The sequence below is a fragment of the Carex rostrata genome, chromosome 9 (assembly GCF_964058835.1).
Source record: "Carex rostrata chromosome 9, lpCarRost1.2, whole genome shotgun sequence".
Taxonomy (NCBI): Eukaryota; Viridiplantae; Streptophyta; class Magnoliopsida; order Poales; family Cyperaceae; genus Carex; species Carex rostrata.
Window position 1 is genome coordinate 10338533 of NC_135926.1, and position 15155 is coordinate 10353687.

A 15155-nucleotide genomic window follows, 5' to 3' on the forward strand; every position below is an offset into this window, starting at 1 on the left:
TTAGTTAATTGAAAAGTTCATTAATTATTCAATTCAATAAACGAATTTATCGGGAGAATGTATGTACGTACATAAAAGGAAACACCGCTTGGAAGATGGCGAGGAGTGAGGATTTTTAATTCTATTTTGGCGATTTAAATAATAAATTCTTGAAAGAATTTAATTTGGGCAAGAAGGGAATGAGGAGATTAGGATGGATGAGTATGTTTGCAACGTGGGGCCCAAGATGCAGTGCTTTTGTGGAAATTGTAATTAATTGGTAGGGGACCATGCTAGGAAAAAGAGAGAAGAAGATGTAACTAGGCAGGCAAGGCGCACGGGCGATTCCAATCTTCTTTCGTTCTTTTTTTTTTTTTTTTTTTTTCTTTCTAAATCAAACCCTTTAATTTGGATGGACGACAACTCTTTCAAATTCTCCTCAGTTCTTCTATATCCAATCCTGTGTGGTCTCGTGTGATTTCTTTTGGTATTCAGGCCTTCAGGGTGACATGATATGGCAGCACGCAGTACTTCATCTTCGATTCAGTTCTACTTTGGCATGATTGGCAGTGTTGTATGACTTGTATCAGATGCAAATATAATCCATATCATCTATGAACACGACATGACTCTATCAAAAAAAATCATCATCCATTATGTCTTCACAATTTTTTATTATGAACACATGCCTCTATTAGAAACTTTGGAAACTTATTATTTGTCATATTTACTTATGCCGGTATTATTTTTTATCAAAAAAATCATCATCCATTATGTTTTTCTTAGAAGTCTTTAATTATTCAATTATTAATTTCATTAACAAAAAAGGTACATATATTCTTTATTTTTATAGTGTGATTAGGATTGTTCAAACAGTCGGTCCGATTAAAATCGAATCAAAATAGTCAAATTATAATTTTATTCGGTTTTTAAAAAAAAGCCAAATTAACCAAATTAAACTTGTCAACCGAATAACAAACAAATTAAAAAACAAGAAGCAAGTTTTAGTTTGTTTGGTTAAACCGAAATAAGAAAGATAAAATATCAAATATCAAATATCAATACATACATAAATACACGGGGGCGTAACTATTCTGCACTTTTGACCTTTAAAATTTTAATTTTTATAAAAAATATTATTATTAGTCCCTCTCATAAAATAAAATTACATAACGCTTATTCATCTAGCTCTCTTTATCTAAATTTTCTTGTTTCGCCCCTGCAAATACATTTAATAATCATAAAAATAAATATCAAGATATATTAGTTGAAATGAAACAAGAGAGATTAAACATAACCAAATATAAAAAAAAAAATTAAGTAATAGAAGTAAATATCAAGTAAATTTATGATTGTTTGATTGAATTGAAATTGAAAGTTTAAATTGAAGTTAATATATAAAAGACCGAGTAATTAAAAATCAACTGAACCAGACTATTTAAACTGAAAATCCGAACCATTTAAAAGGAATATATATATCAGTTCTATTGAAAGCCAAATAAACATAATACAACGAAAACTCTAAGTGTGATAAATATCGCCTGTATATATAATTCACAAGTAGAACTAGGGTGTTCTTAAGTTCACTAAGTTCTTTTGTCAATTCAATCTAAACAACTAAAATTCATCTACCTTACGAGTGATGTATCTACATGCAAAAATTCTAAATTTTAAATTTTTTATATTGTACAAAGTCACATGATAAAAAAAAGTTCATAAAAATGAATGTCTTATTTTTTTTTTTAAAAAAACCTTATAATTTTGATTGCTTGACGGTATACTGAATTAATAAGTTAAAAAATTTCACTTGTAGACATTTGATTCGAAAAGTAGATGAATTTCAACGATTCAAATTCATCATTTAAAGCCAGCATAATAGACTTTAAAATCGAGTTGACAAAGGAAATTGGTGAACCTAAAAGACCACCCTAATTCTACTATATAATTCACATGACAAAGTTGGTATTTCGTGAGCCATGTGACTCACACTATTCTTGGGAAGAATATGATTTTCACCAAGTAAAAAGGGCATAGGCCTTTGGTGCCCCTTCCAGCTTGTTGTCAAAGAGTAAAATAATGAAATATGAGAGCACTCATCTTGAGGTGGACTTACTACTTAGCTGAAATCATTATCATTTTAATCTTAAGAATCACATAACTTCAATTTAATAAACTTTTATACTACATTCTTTTTTATTGCAAACTTCACAATATTTAATAGCTTTTTTTTTTGTGAAATGAAATATGTATTTTTACAATAAACTTAATTGCTACAAATAATTAATGACACTATTAAGCTAGGTGATTATAGGATTTATTTACTTCTATTCTTGCAAAGATAATAAATAAGAATGACAAGTAATTGTTTAATATATAAAATGAAGAGTTGAAGGAAATAACAATTGATTTACAGAGCTAAAGTTTTGTTTTCTACCCTGTAAATTTAATTAGTAATTTCATTGATAACACTAGCATTGATTTAGACAAATGCTCACCAACCGTCACTTGTTAAGTAAACTTTACTTCTTAAAGTTACACAACAAAAAAAATCACATATAAAACCAGGGTTATAAATAGTGCTATAGGCTATAAATTTTTCAGACCATAAAAGCTATGGTGTTGTAGCACGCTATAGCGGCATACTACGCTATAACGACACAATATAGCAATAAGTCGTATTTTTAACCGTTCCGCTATGACAACGCAATAAACGCTATTTAATCCTTTGCATAAAACAAATAGAAGCGTTAATTTGTACCATGTAAAATTTTATTGGTAAGAATAGTGACCAAGCACTTTCTCCAAATCTTCCTCACCAACTGCTAAATGAACTTTTACTTAATTTGAAAGTCACATAAACAAAAGAAGTCGACACGAAAGGCCACAATGTGATGAAGTGCGCAGAAGATCATAGAGTAATTTTAAGGAAGCCAAGCAGTCTTTTTCATGAAGGGATGGTATAGTGCACATCATGGATGCTTTTCTTCTATACCTGGTGCTTCTACAAATTAGACCAGCAACTGATACGCCCCCTGAAAGAATTATTGCAAGGACCATTTTGTAGGTGGGCATGGCATGAAGTCGCTATTGAGAAATCTAGGAGGTGAAAACAAAAAAAAAAGTGAATCTTAATTGGTGTTCAATTATTTTTTGATGTTTTACAATTAATGGCTAGAAGTTGAGCATTTCTCATTCAACTTTGCATCCTTTTTCCATCATTATCAGTTAGCAATAACTAATTAACAACCTTTTTAATAGATTAGTGGTTTCACCATAACATCCAAACCCTTCTAACGGTTAATACCTTACTCTAGCAAAAATTAACTTGATCTTACTATTTCTGGATATAGAATTTTCCTGCACACCTGGGCCCATTCATAATTACAAAACACAAGGCGGAGAGATCCACTTGCACCCTTTTTTGACATCCGATTACATCTTACAGTTTCAAAGTTTTCAAAGTTCAAACAGTCAATTCAAATTATTCAACATGATGGATATATTAAAATGTGCTTGCAGATCAAATTTTATATATTTTTTAATTTTTTTTATTATTTATTAAGCATTTTATAAAATCGTTGTTTTCAAATTATTGAATTTTTTTTACCCATCTTAACAAATAGTAAAAAAAAATTCAAAAAAATATAAAGTGTGATCCGCAAGCACATATTAATATATCTACTATGTTGAACGATTTAAATTGACTATTTGTATTTTGAAAATATAGACTGTAATCTAGTATTATCAAAAATAGTGTAAGTGAATTTTTCCTTGTAGCATATACATATATATAGAGAGAGAGATGGGCTATGGTGCATTGCAATGCATGGAAGGGTTTGTGCATTGGACCATAAATCTAAAATTCAAAATCCAAATGGCCGATCCAAACCGTTCATCTTGTTCTCCATATTAATATGTGCTTGGAGACCAAATTTTACATTTTTCTGAATTTGTTTACTATTTATTAAGTATTTTACAAAATTGTTGACCCAACGGTGGCTGCTGATTTTACTGTTTTGTTAAGCCACCGTTGGATCAACAATTTTGTAAAATACTTAATAAATAGTAAACAAATTCAGAAAAATGTAAAATTTGGTCGCCAAGCACATATTAATATGGAGAACAAGATGAACGGTTTGGATCGGTCATTTGGACTTTGAATCGGTGATTTATAATCCAATGCACAAGGATACCTATGCATTGCAGTGCATCATAATCCATCTCTCTCTATATATATATATATTAGCCGTATCGTATACTCGTACCGGTATCTGTACAACATAGGTTTTTTCTAACATATAAATGTTCTTCCAATTTTTTAGAAATATTCAAATGTGTCTCCCTTATACCGTAACAGTCACACTGTCGGGGTCTCTGACTCTCTGTAAATTTTTGCTGTTGTTGAGTTGTTTTGCGGATCTGTTTTCCATTGCAACAGGCTTTAAATATGATGCAGTCTCCTTGTAATTTTTCTGACAATTTGAGTATGTTCGCAGTGAATTCATGAAGTATAGTTTTTAAGTTAATGCAATGGATCATTCATCTTCCTATTATTGTGATTATATAAGGGAAGTTTGCGTATTATAGAAATGATTTGAATGAAGATTTATATATATATATATATCTGTTTAAAAACCTTTTGGGTAATACTCAAGTACGACATAGAAAACTTTGGAATGCTACATTAGGAAAAGCAGGAATAATACACATGATTATGTAAATTGTTCTTTTTGGTGTAGCCCAAACTGTGTTGGAGTCAAAATAAAACCGAACTGTGTTGGAGTCAAAATAAAACCGGTGGAATCATGAAGACGGGTGTACGAAAAGTCAGAAGACCAGGGAAAAGCGAGGTAAAACAGTAAAATTACTCAAATAAAGCGGTGCAAATCTATAAGATCCAACTCAAATGGCAGCTGCGCTTTTGTTGGGTTTGAGTTGATTTGTGATGGGATTGAGCATGCGATGGTATGTTGGATCTCAATTCCTTCTCTAAAACAGTAATTCGCATCGTCTGCATTAACTCAAAAAATAATATTTTAAGTTAATGCATCTGGACCGTTCGATCTGCTTTAATATCCGCACAAATATTAAAAGGCTCCTGCGTTATAGGCGGGGAGGCGGATTGGTTCTGTTTAAACTCAAATGGCTGATATTCTCTTTTGAGTTAATGCTGAGATCCGAACTCGTATAACAGTAGTTTGAATAACTAGGATCCTCTACGACGATATAGAAGGACAAACTGTGTAACAAGTTACTACGTGCAGATCACATTGAACCAAGAGTTGACCTCTGGATTTTAAAAATTGAATAGTGATTTATGTATAATCGGGTTGTTGTCTATTTTTGAAGAAAACTTTATCTATCTATGTAAAGTCCACACTCTGAATTTGTTAATTCATAGCTATGTACAGCTCGCTAGTCGTACTAATAAAAAAATTACTTACACTTGATAAAAATTCTAACTATGCCTCTAATTAGATAGAAACTTAATTAGAAATTAATATCCATCCATTTAAAAGAACTCCTATAATACTAAGAAATCACTTCATAACTATATATAATGTCATTAGGTATTTTATTAAAGATAATTTCATGCAAATATAATGTCATTAGGTATTTTATTAAAGATAATCCAAATTTAAAATAATTTGCTGAATGGTAGATTTTATTTCAAATTATATCAAACTATTTATTCTCACTATATCCCAACCCGTATACTACAAGAAATCACTTCATAACTATATATTTTGACGATTTTGCAATCTTAAAAGAAAATAAATTCTAACTTTGAAATCCAACTTACCGACACTATCTATGGTGCACATCAAATTTTGATAGTGGACTACTGAGCAAAACTAGGGTGTGTTGTGCTCACCAAGAGGAGTTGGTGAGCACACATCCAAAAAGCTATCGGATTGACTTCAAACTACGAATTCAAACTGTTGAAATCCATATACTTCGTGAGTGATACATGTACATCAAAATTTTTGAAGTTTCAAATTCATTTAACACATAGTCAAGCGGTCAAAACAATGAACATTTTATAACTTATTTTTTAAATTGTTTTATGTATTCATTTTTCATCATTTTTTTGACCGCTTGACTATGTACAAAAATGAATTTGAAACTTAAATTTTTTTTAAATGTATATGCATCACTCATTGAGTACATGAATTTTAACTGTTTGGAATTATAGTTAAAAGTCAATCCGATAATCTTTTGGAGGTGTGCTCACCAACCCCTCTTGGTAAGGACATCACACCCTAATTTTACTCATCGACTATTTATATGTCAAATAATATATATATCTATAAAGAGTAAAGTTATTTTAAACTTTGCAAAGCTTATTTTAATTGGTTTGACGAACTTACAAATATAAATACACTTAGGATGAGAGGCGGAGCTAGACTTTTAAACTATGATAATCAAAACATATAAAATTTTCCTGTAATGAGAAAATTAAAATTTATATTATTTAAGTTTTCAGTCGATACACAATGCTTAATTTGATCTACATATTTAATTTTTCTATAAGAATATTAAAATTTATATTAGTTAAGTTCTTTATCTTTCTCAAATAGGGGAAAGTTTCATATTAGATGGTCAAGAATATTAAAAAAAAAAATTCTTTATATTTTTAAAAATAAGAATATATTTTGGATATCTTTTTTTTTCATTTTCTATCATATATTTTAATGTGTATATCTTGAGAAGCTCAACTTAAATCTTTCAAATCACAAATAGAGGTGTTCAAACATCAGATCGGTTAATTCCAAATTAAAATAATAAAACCAAAATCTTATGTAGTTTTTTTTTAAAAATACAAGCAAACCAATTGAATTGAACTTGTCAACCGAATAACAATCAAATAAAAAAGATTGAAGTAAATTTTGACTTCTTTGCTTGAACCGAAATAAAAGAGATTAATTAAGCTTCAAAAAAATCAAGACACAATACATACAGAATTGCATTTATTAATAATAAAAATAAATTTCAAATTTACATTTGTCTAATCCGAATAAAATATTAAAGTAATTTTGAGTTGTTTGATTGAACGGAAATAAAAAAAGATTAAGTTTCAAAAATTTAAAACTCAATACGTACATAAATATATATATATATATATTTAGAGAAAGTGCTAATGTCTAATGTACTATTATTATTATTTTTTTGAGAAAATCCCGTAGGACTAATGTACTATGTTCATAGCACCGCCATCTCGTTATTCGTGCCATTTTACGGTTAAACAACTGACAAAAGACAGTTGGAAACTGGACATGGTCGTAATTTACACGCCATGACGTCAGCACCAAGGTGCTCCAGTCCAGACAGACATAATTGATAATCGTTTTGTAAATTTAAATTTGTAATCCAAAGGAATTTTTCAATTTGCATGCAGCAAAATTGTTTTCTCCGTTGATTTCTGCTTCTGCTCCTCTTGGAATTGAGATTGTTTTGTCCATGTCAGGCAAAACCTGATATTCGAATTGGACTCTGTGTTTCTCTGGTCGGGTTTCCAACCTACAATTGCACTGCCACCTTCTCTTCTAAAGAAAAAGGTGTCATGCATGTTCTCATTAGGTGCTTGTTTTTAACCAAATCATTTTCCGTTGACATCACAATCAGAATTAAACCTAACAATATTTAAGTCATTTTTAAGAGAAAGATGCATGCGTTGCTAAAATCACAAGTCTGTCTATACATGTTAGATACTTAGATGTGTTATTTTACATGGAAATTTGGAGCTACTTGCTTGCTGTGAATGTTTATGAAAAAAAAAAACCCCCTCCTCTAATTAGCTGTACATATAATTTTATTGTTTGTTGATTACAAGAAATAACACATTGAAATATGAAACATTACATTTCAGCACCATCCTTCATGATGCATACTGATCCAAATGCTACTATTATAAAATAACCGACAATGTATCGGTACAGAATTAGAAATATGGAAGCATTTGTTTAGAGCTAAAATCGTAGAGGTGAAGTATGGTTGTCTTGTCGCCATGCCTAGCTGTGATGTTGTGTTAGATTAATTAAGAGAAGACACATGGGGCAAAAAGGCAACATGGCATGAAGAGATGTGTCAGAAATTGTCCAGAGATGATGCACTCATCATATGTCTTCTATCCTAGCTATACAGGCTTTTGGAAATAGAGCAACTTTTATGGTAATAAAATGCAAGCTAGCATTTGCTTTCTCTCTGGCTATGGAAGCATGCTGTCCTTGTTATATCTAGCTAGGTTCATAGGGGCTTCTACTATGTATGAACAATGGTAAAGTACTATTTGTTAAGAGTTCAACATGCTCTGTAAAGAATTAAGACACTATCATGCTATTATGGATTTAAATAAGCTTAAGCTATATGCTCAGAGCTCAAACAATGGTTGCTAAAGATAGTCACCGTACTGTGTATATAACTAAAATAGAGATGAGAGATAAAATGAGCTTTTAATTAATGAAATCATCATGCTTTCATTGGCTCAAAAAATACTTTAGATACTATCACAAAAGGAAATAGTCATGCATGCATGCTTAATTTCCTTTGTAAAAGGTCTCAAGTAATTTTGATTATAACTTTAGGCATATATAGAAGCAAGAACTGATTTTTTTATAATTTCTTTAGAAAACCAAAAGATTTTTTTTAAGAATTGGAGAAAAAAAAAATTAAAGGTACTTACCAATTTTTTTTTTTTTTAGAAAAGAAATGTGATGGTCAAGCTTTCAAATTCCATTCGTTGATAAAGACACAAGAGTGTCAGTTTGTTACAAAATTAAAATAAAAGAGAAAATAATAAAGAATAGAAGAAAAGAAAGAAATTAAAGATATATACACATTTGCACTGATCCTTTACCTAATGTTAAACCACATGAAAATTTCCTGTTTAATTTCTATAACCAGTAGAGCCACCGGTTTGTCCTTGTCAGTAAAGACTCTTCTGCATCTCTCTCTCCAGATAACAAAATAGAGCGCTACATGCAACTGCAAGGTCCTTACCAATTGTTGAATTACATATTTTAGACTCCCATATAATGCATTTCTTTTTCTACCGTAGATAGTTAGCAAAGGAATCTAGCAATTAAAGAATGGTGGATTGATTGGTTAGCAACATATTTGCATGGTATCTAAAAGAAAAATGCGTTAGATACTTGGATAGACTGGTCACCAGCCACTTTAATTTGCACGGCTATATTTGTTGCCAACATATCTCAAAAAAGGGATCTTAGCCTGAACATCATCAACGATTGATCCCTGTCTATCATGGTCACCTTTGAAAATATAATAAAGTGGGTGTGAAATGGATCGAGTCAAAACAGGCAGTCTGAGTGGATTTTATATTTTCCAACTCCATTCTATATATATATCTTGTGAAGCACATGCTTATACGCTTGGCTTTATCTATGTTTTCGGTTCTTCTATGCAATATTCATTCATATATAGAGGTGCTAAGTAATCTATATAATTTTTAAATTTTAGTTATGTATATTGAAATTAAAAGAATTTTTTCTATAACGTTTTATATATAGTCCAGTTATTTCTTATAAAATATTACATATCTATGTATAACCTAGTAGTTAGAGATTATTTTGTAATTGACAAGTCAACAACATTTTGTTTCGATCGAAGTATTTCAAATAAAACATTAGATGTAGTTCATTTTTTTTTCCACCATTCTTTAATCTACATAAAATAAACAAGCTATATTTAAAAATTAAAACAGTAATATTTTTTGAAAAAAAAAACTAATTATTTTTTAATCACTTGGTGACGATTTGTAAATGTCGTTTTATGCATAAATGTGGATTTAATAAGGTAACAGTATTTGTGATATGAAAATAAAACAAAACATTATATTTCCTTATTATACAAACTATATGTAATTGTACGGATAAAACCGATTTAATTTCTTGATAAAATACAAAATTTCTATACAGCTTGATTACAAAATAAGATTAATTTACAAAAAAATATTTTTAAGAACGATTTCAGATATTATCAGATAACCAGGAACGCTATGTACCCTTTTAATTAAAAATTTACACATTTAAATGATACACAGGAGAATGCACACACGTTAATATAACTCTCATTTTATTATATATATAAAACCTTTAAATTAAATATGTTTCAAACGAAGATATCTAACAAATTATGAAGATGAAAATAAAAAAAAATGTAATATAAGATTAATATATTAATTTTGTTTAATGAAATTAGAGCAACATTCTGAAAAAAAAAAAAATTAACTCAATGTGTGATATTTATGGTGGAAGATGAGCATATCAAAGAAATCAACAACACTTATTTTCTGGAGTTGTTCATAATTATTATTTACAAGGATAGCTATGCAAAAAAAAAAAAAAAAATCAAAACAAGGCCTCGTTGGATTGAAATTCCGAAATACGTATATAAAACTGCATAATCTTTCTGTTGCAGTTCAGGATACAACTTACGCTCTTCAACACACCCATTCTACAAAGAAATGCTAACAGAAGATCTATCGACAGAAAAATAACCACAATAATTCAAATATTTCCCTTTTTTTTTAAGAGTAAATTTATTATCCGTATCTATAATATAGATGCAAATAATTATGTAAATATAAATAAAATATCCATAGATAACACGCGGTGATTTAGCGACTAAAGACAATATTCTGTCTAAGATCACATGTTTTAAGTTACAGTAAAAGTCTCCTGTGGATATTTAAAAATTGAGAACTTATTTTTTTATTTTTATACTAAAAAATAGTTAGAAAGTTCTGTACGAATATCTATCTCAGAAATAAATATTTAATTTAATTTCAAAAAAGAAAAATAATCACGTGGAACCGTACAGAACGAATGTTGTTCGTTCAATTACACCCCTAATTTCGGTTATAAATTTGTGACAATTTCCTGTTTGTGCATAAGACCATAACTACAGCAAAGTTAAAAAAAAAAAAAAAATGCTCAATTTCTTAAGGGACCTTGTTAGCTGCTCGAAAATGTACATGGTTTCGTGCCACATAAGATCCTGGCACTTTTCCGTAATGACTCTGGTTAGTGAGGTATCTGGTGGCTCATGCTTGCATATTAGACACGAAATCTCAGATATAAGATTTTAGGCCGCCATGGAATCCACTTATGCGCAATTTCGTTTTCTTTTGTTGAATTCAAAAAGAATTGAAACGTCATTCTTCTTTTAATGAAAAGTAATCATGAATCTTGATTAAGCACACATTATCTTCGTTTTCTTATAATCATTTACGAACTTAGAATTGTGCTGTTACAGATTTTCTTTGAGAAAGTAGAATTATCAAACGAGATTCCATATATTTTTTTAGTGCTGAAAAGAGAGTCCAAATCGATTGAAATTCTTTCTTTGTCTCTATCTCTCTCCTCTCTCCTTTTTCCCTCTCTTCAAAGATTTGAGAAGAGCCAAGAGAAATAGAGACGTAGATATTTTTTTAGTCCTGAAATTTGACTGAGAATTTCAGTAGATCCCAATTTCTATAGAGAAGCCTTATTCTCAGTAGATCCCAATTTCTATAGAGAAGCCTACAACACGATGATTTATGTTTTTAGACTAATATAACTGATAAACCCCATCATAACAACAACAACAACAACAACAACAATAACAACAAAAACAAATTAATTTGTTTTTAGCTTAAAATAAAGAGTTAGAATTAATTATATATATATAGATATCAATATTATTTAAGATAAAAATATAATAAAATATTTCAACTTTAAATAGCTATAAAAATTATCGTCTGAATTTTATATCTTATCAATTTGATTGAAAAAGAAACAAATTAATTCTTTTCTTATACTTTTCAAATCCTATATAACGGAGTATTTTTCAAAAAATCCTTTCCGCTGAGTGAGGGATCGTCTTTGGATAGATGTCTGCATATTTAATGCAGATTATATCATTCAATTTTTAATGAATAAATTGACAAAATTTCCCTTTAATGCTAAAGAAAGGAATAGTATGCGAATACTTAAATGCACGCTAGAAACACGCTATATATTCTCTTGATAATTGGATCTTGTAACGAATTTGATCGAGGCCTATATTAGTCTAAACTTCTCGAATGAAATACACACATGACACTCAAAATTTGATGCCATAAAAAATAATATTATGGATTTATTGGGTTGACGTAATTGATGAACACAAGTATTTGATGATTACTTACTTCTTTCGATCGATCAAGTAATCCTTTTTCGAAATCAACCCAATCTCAATTAACCATCATTGGAATCTCAAGTAAAGACCCAAAGTCTGAACCACACGGTTTCGGGAGCAGAGAAAGAGCTAAAGCACAAAAACGAAAAGCAAAAGAGAAAAGAGAGAGAGAGAGAGAGAGAGATGGGGAAGAAGTAGAACAGAGACAGAGAGATAGCTAGGGAGTGTGAGAGAGAAGGAACAGAGGAGGGGTTCATAGCTTAGAACTTGAAACAGGAACCTGTGCTGATCCCGAGGGATCGTACCAGAGGACTAATCAGTTATAACCAAATTTGAAACTAGCCACATTCTTCTCCAGTTCAAATGTACTGTATATGTCCCTATCTATTAAAACTTATAAAGATAGAAGAAACAATGGAAGGAGGAACAGGAGAAGAGAGAGCAAAGCAAGAGAGGAAGTCTTTTGATTTTGTCTGAGCGTGTGATGTGTTGGGCCAGGATTGGTGTGTGGGTGTTTATCGGGATCCGATAAAGGATAAAGGGTTGCGGATCTTTGTCATGTGGTCCTTTGTCGGATAAGAGAAGATCTTCTTTCCTTTCCTTCGGTCCGCTCTCATTTTCTCTACTTTTCATGTGTTATTGGGATCCGTGCCAAGTAGGCCTGACAAATCAGATTATCAGAAGAAAGAAAAATTCCAAAGTAGCTCTACAGAAGAAGAGCAGTGTTGGATAACACAAAAAAGGAAGATTAGGCAAATCAGTTGGAAACGGTAGTTTATATGGCTGGGTCGTTTTTTCGAAATTGATTAATCATTTGTTGAAACCAGTATTGTAAATAACATTATGCGGTTGTCGGACAGATAAGGTACCGTCAAATGATTAATCGAAAATAATTGATCGTATTTGAAAATAATCGTCCGATTAGTTAAAAAAATTTATAACAGCCGCCAACAATTAATCAGCATATTAATCGATCTAAATGGACGTTTTTTACAGGACGGGTTGAAACTGCCTAGGTCGTCTAAAAATTTTTAATTAATTTTTGTTATATACAATTGGTTAAGGGAAATGAAATCTTATTATAATTTCATCCGTTATTAGGGATGCAAATGGATGGGATAGGGATCGGATAGTGGTAAAACTATATTCATATTCATTTTTTTTTTTTCGGAAACGAATAGGGATGCAGATCGGATATTAGACAGATACAGATACGAATTGAATATTAAACGGATACGGATATCTACTTTTTATAATAGTGAATAACATACAATTTTTTCATAATATATATTAAACCATGAGGAGGGATCCACTTACAACATCTTACAACAATTCAATTTTGTGACTTTTAAAGTCCAAATAATCAATCCAAATCACTCAACATAATATATATATATATATATATTAAAATGTGTTTAGAGATCAAATTTAATATTTTTCTAATTTTTCTTACTATTTATTAAGTATTTTACAAAAATATGTTGTTCAGTGGTCCAAAATTATTTAAAAACAACAGTTTTGTAAAATACTTAATAAATAGTAAAAAATTCAGAAAAATGTATAATATGATCTCCAAACATATTTTAATATAGATATCATGTTGAACGGTTTGGATCGACTATTTGGACTTTAAAAGTCACAAAATTGAATTGTTGTAAGATGTTATAACTTACAAATAATGTAAGTGGATCCCTCGTCTTAAACTATATAATATATATTTACTATTTGAATACGAATAATTAAAATTTAAAACCATATCTGTATCCGTATCCGCTCGGATATTCAGATATCCGGATATCTGAATATCTGTTTCTAATTTGCGGATACAGATTATAATACGGTCGAATAATATCCGACCCGTTTGCACCCCTATCCGTTATTCTGTTCGATCCTTTTAGTTTGTAAACTATGACTACTCTAATATAAGGTAGATATTGAATTTTTTAAATTTCAATATTTACTTTTGAGTAAAACTAGGGTGTTCTTAAGTTCATCAAGCCGGCTCCTTGGTGAACTCAAATCTAAAAACCATATAATCGGCTTCAAATGACGAATTCAAACCGTTGAAACCCGCCTACCTTACGAGTGATGTGTTTACATGTAAAAAAAAAAAAATTTAAAATCAATTTTGTATAGAGTCAAGTAGTAAAAAAAGATTCAAAAAATGAATACATTAAAATTAATTTATTAATATTCTAATTTTGACTGCTTGACTTTATATTAACTTAATTCAAATGTTTAAAATTTTCACATGTAGACGCATCACTCGTAAAGTAGGCGGGTTTCAACAGCTCAGATTCGTCATTTGAAATCGATTTGATGAGTTTTAGAGTTAATGTAAAGTATGCCATGAGGTTTCAACACCTCACGGGTTTCAACGGCTCAGATTCGTTATTTGAAATTAAATTAATTTGATGGGTTTCAACACCTCACGGGTTTCAACGGCTCAGATTTTTCTTATTTCAATATTTAGTTCAATTTAATGGTTTACAACACCTCACGGCATATGATATCCATTGGAACCGAAATTAATTTGATGAGTATTCTCAATTATTTAAATTTAATTTAGACTGACCGAGTTATAAAAATAAATATAACAATTAATTACATCTTATCAGAAAATCAGATGGTTGGGTCTATTGCGTCAATGTCTCAATGAGCAATAGAATTTGTCTGCCCACTGATTTGTGGATTTTGATATCTTATCCAAATGATCTTCTAATGATAACAACTGTTTAGGTATATCTCTTAATTAATCATTTGATTTTGCGTGTGGGCCAAAATGAAAAATAATAGAGATAAGTTGGATCTATATATAAGGTGAAAACGGAGCGGATACAGAGTGGATAGTGGTAAAATCATAACCATATATATATTTTTTCGGATACGAATACGGATACAGGTTCGAATCAGGCCGGATATTTATGAAATAATATAAGACAATATTAAAAAATATTAAAGTTCATAATATTTATCTAATTATAATGGTCAATAAC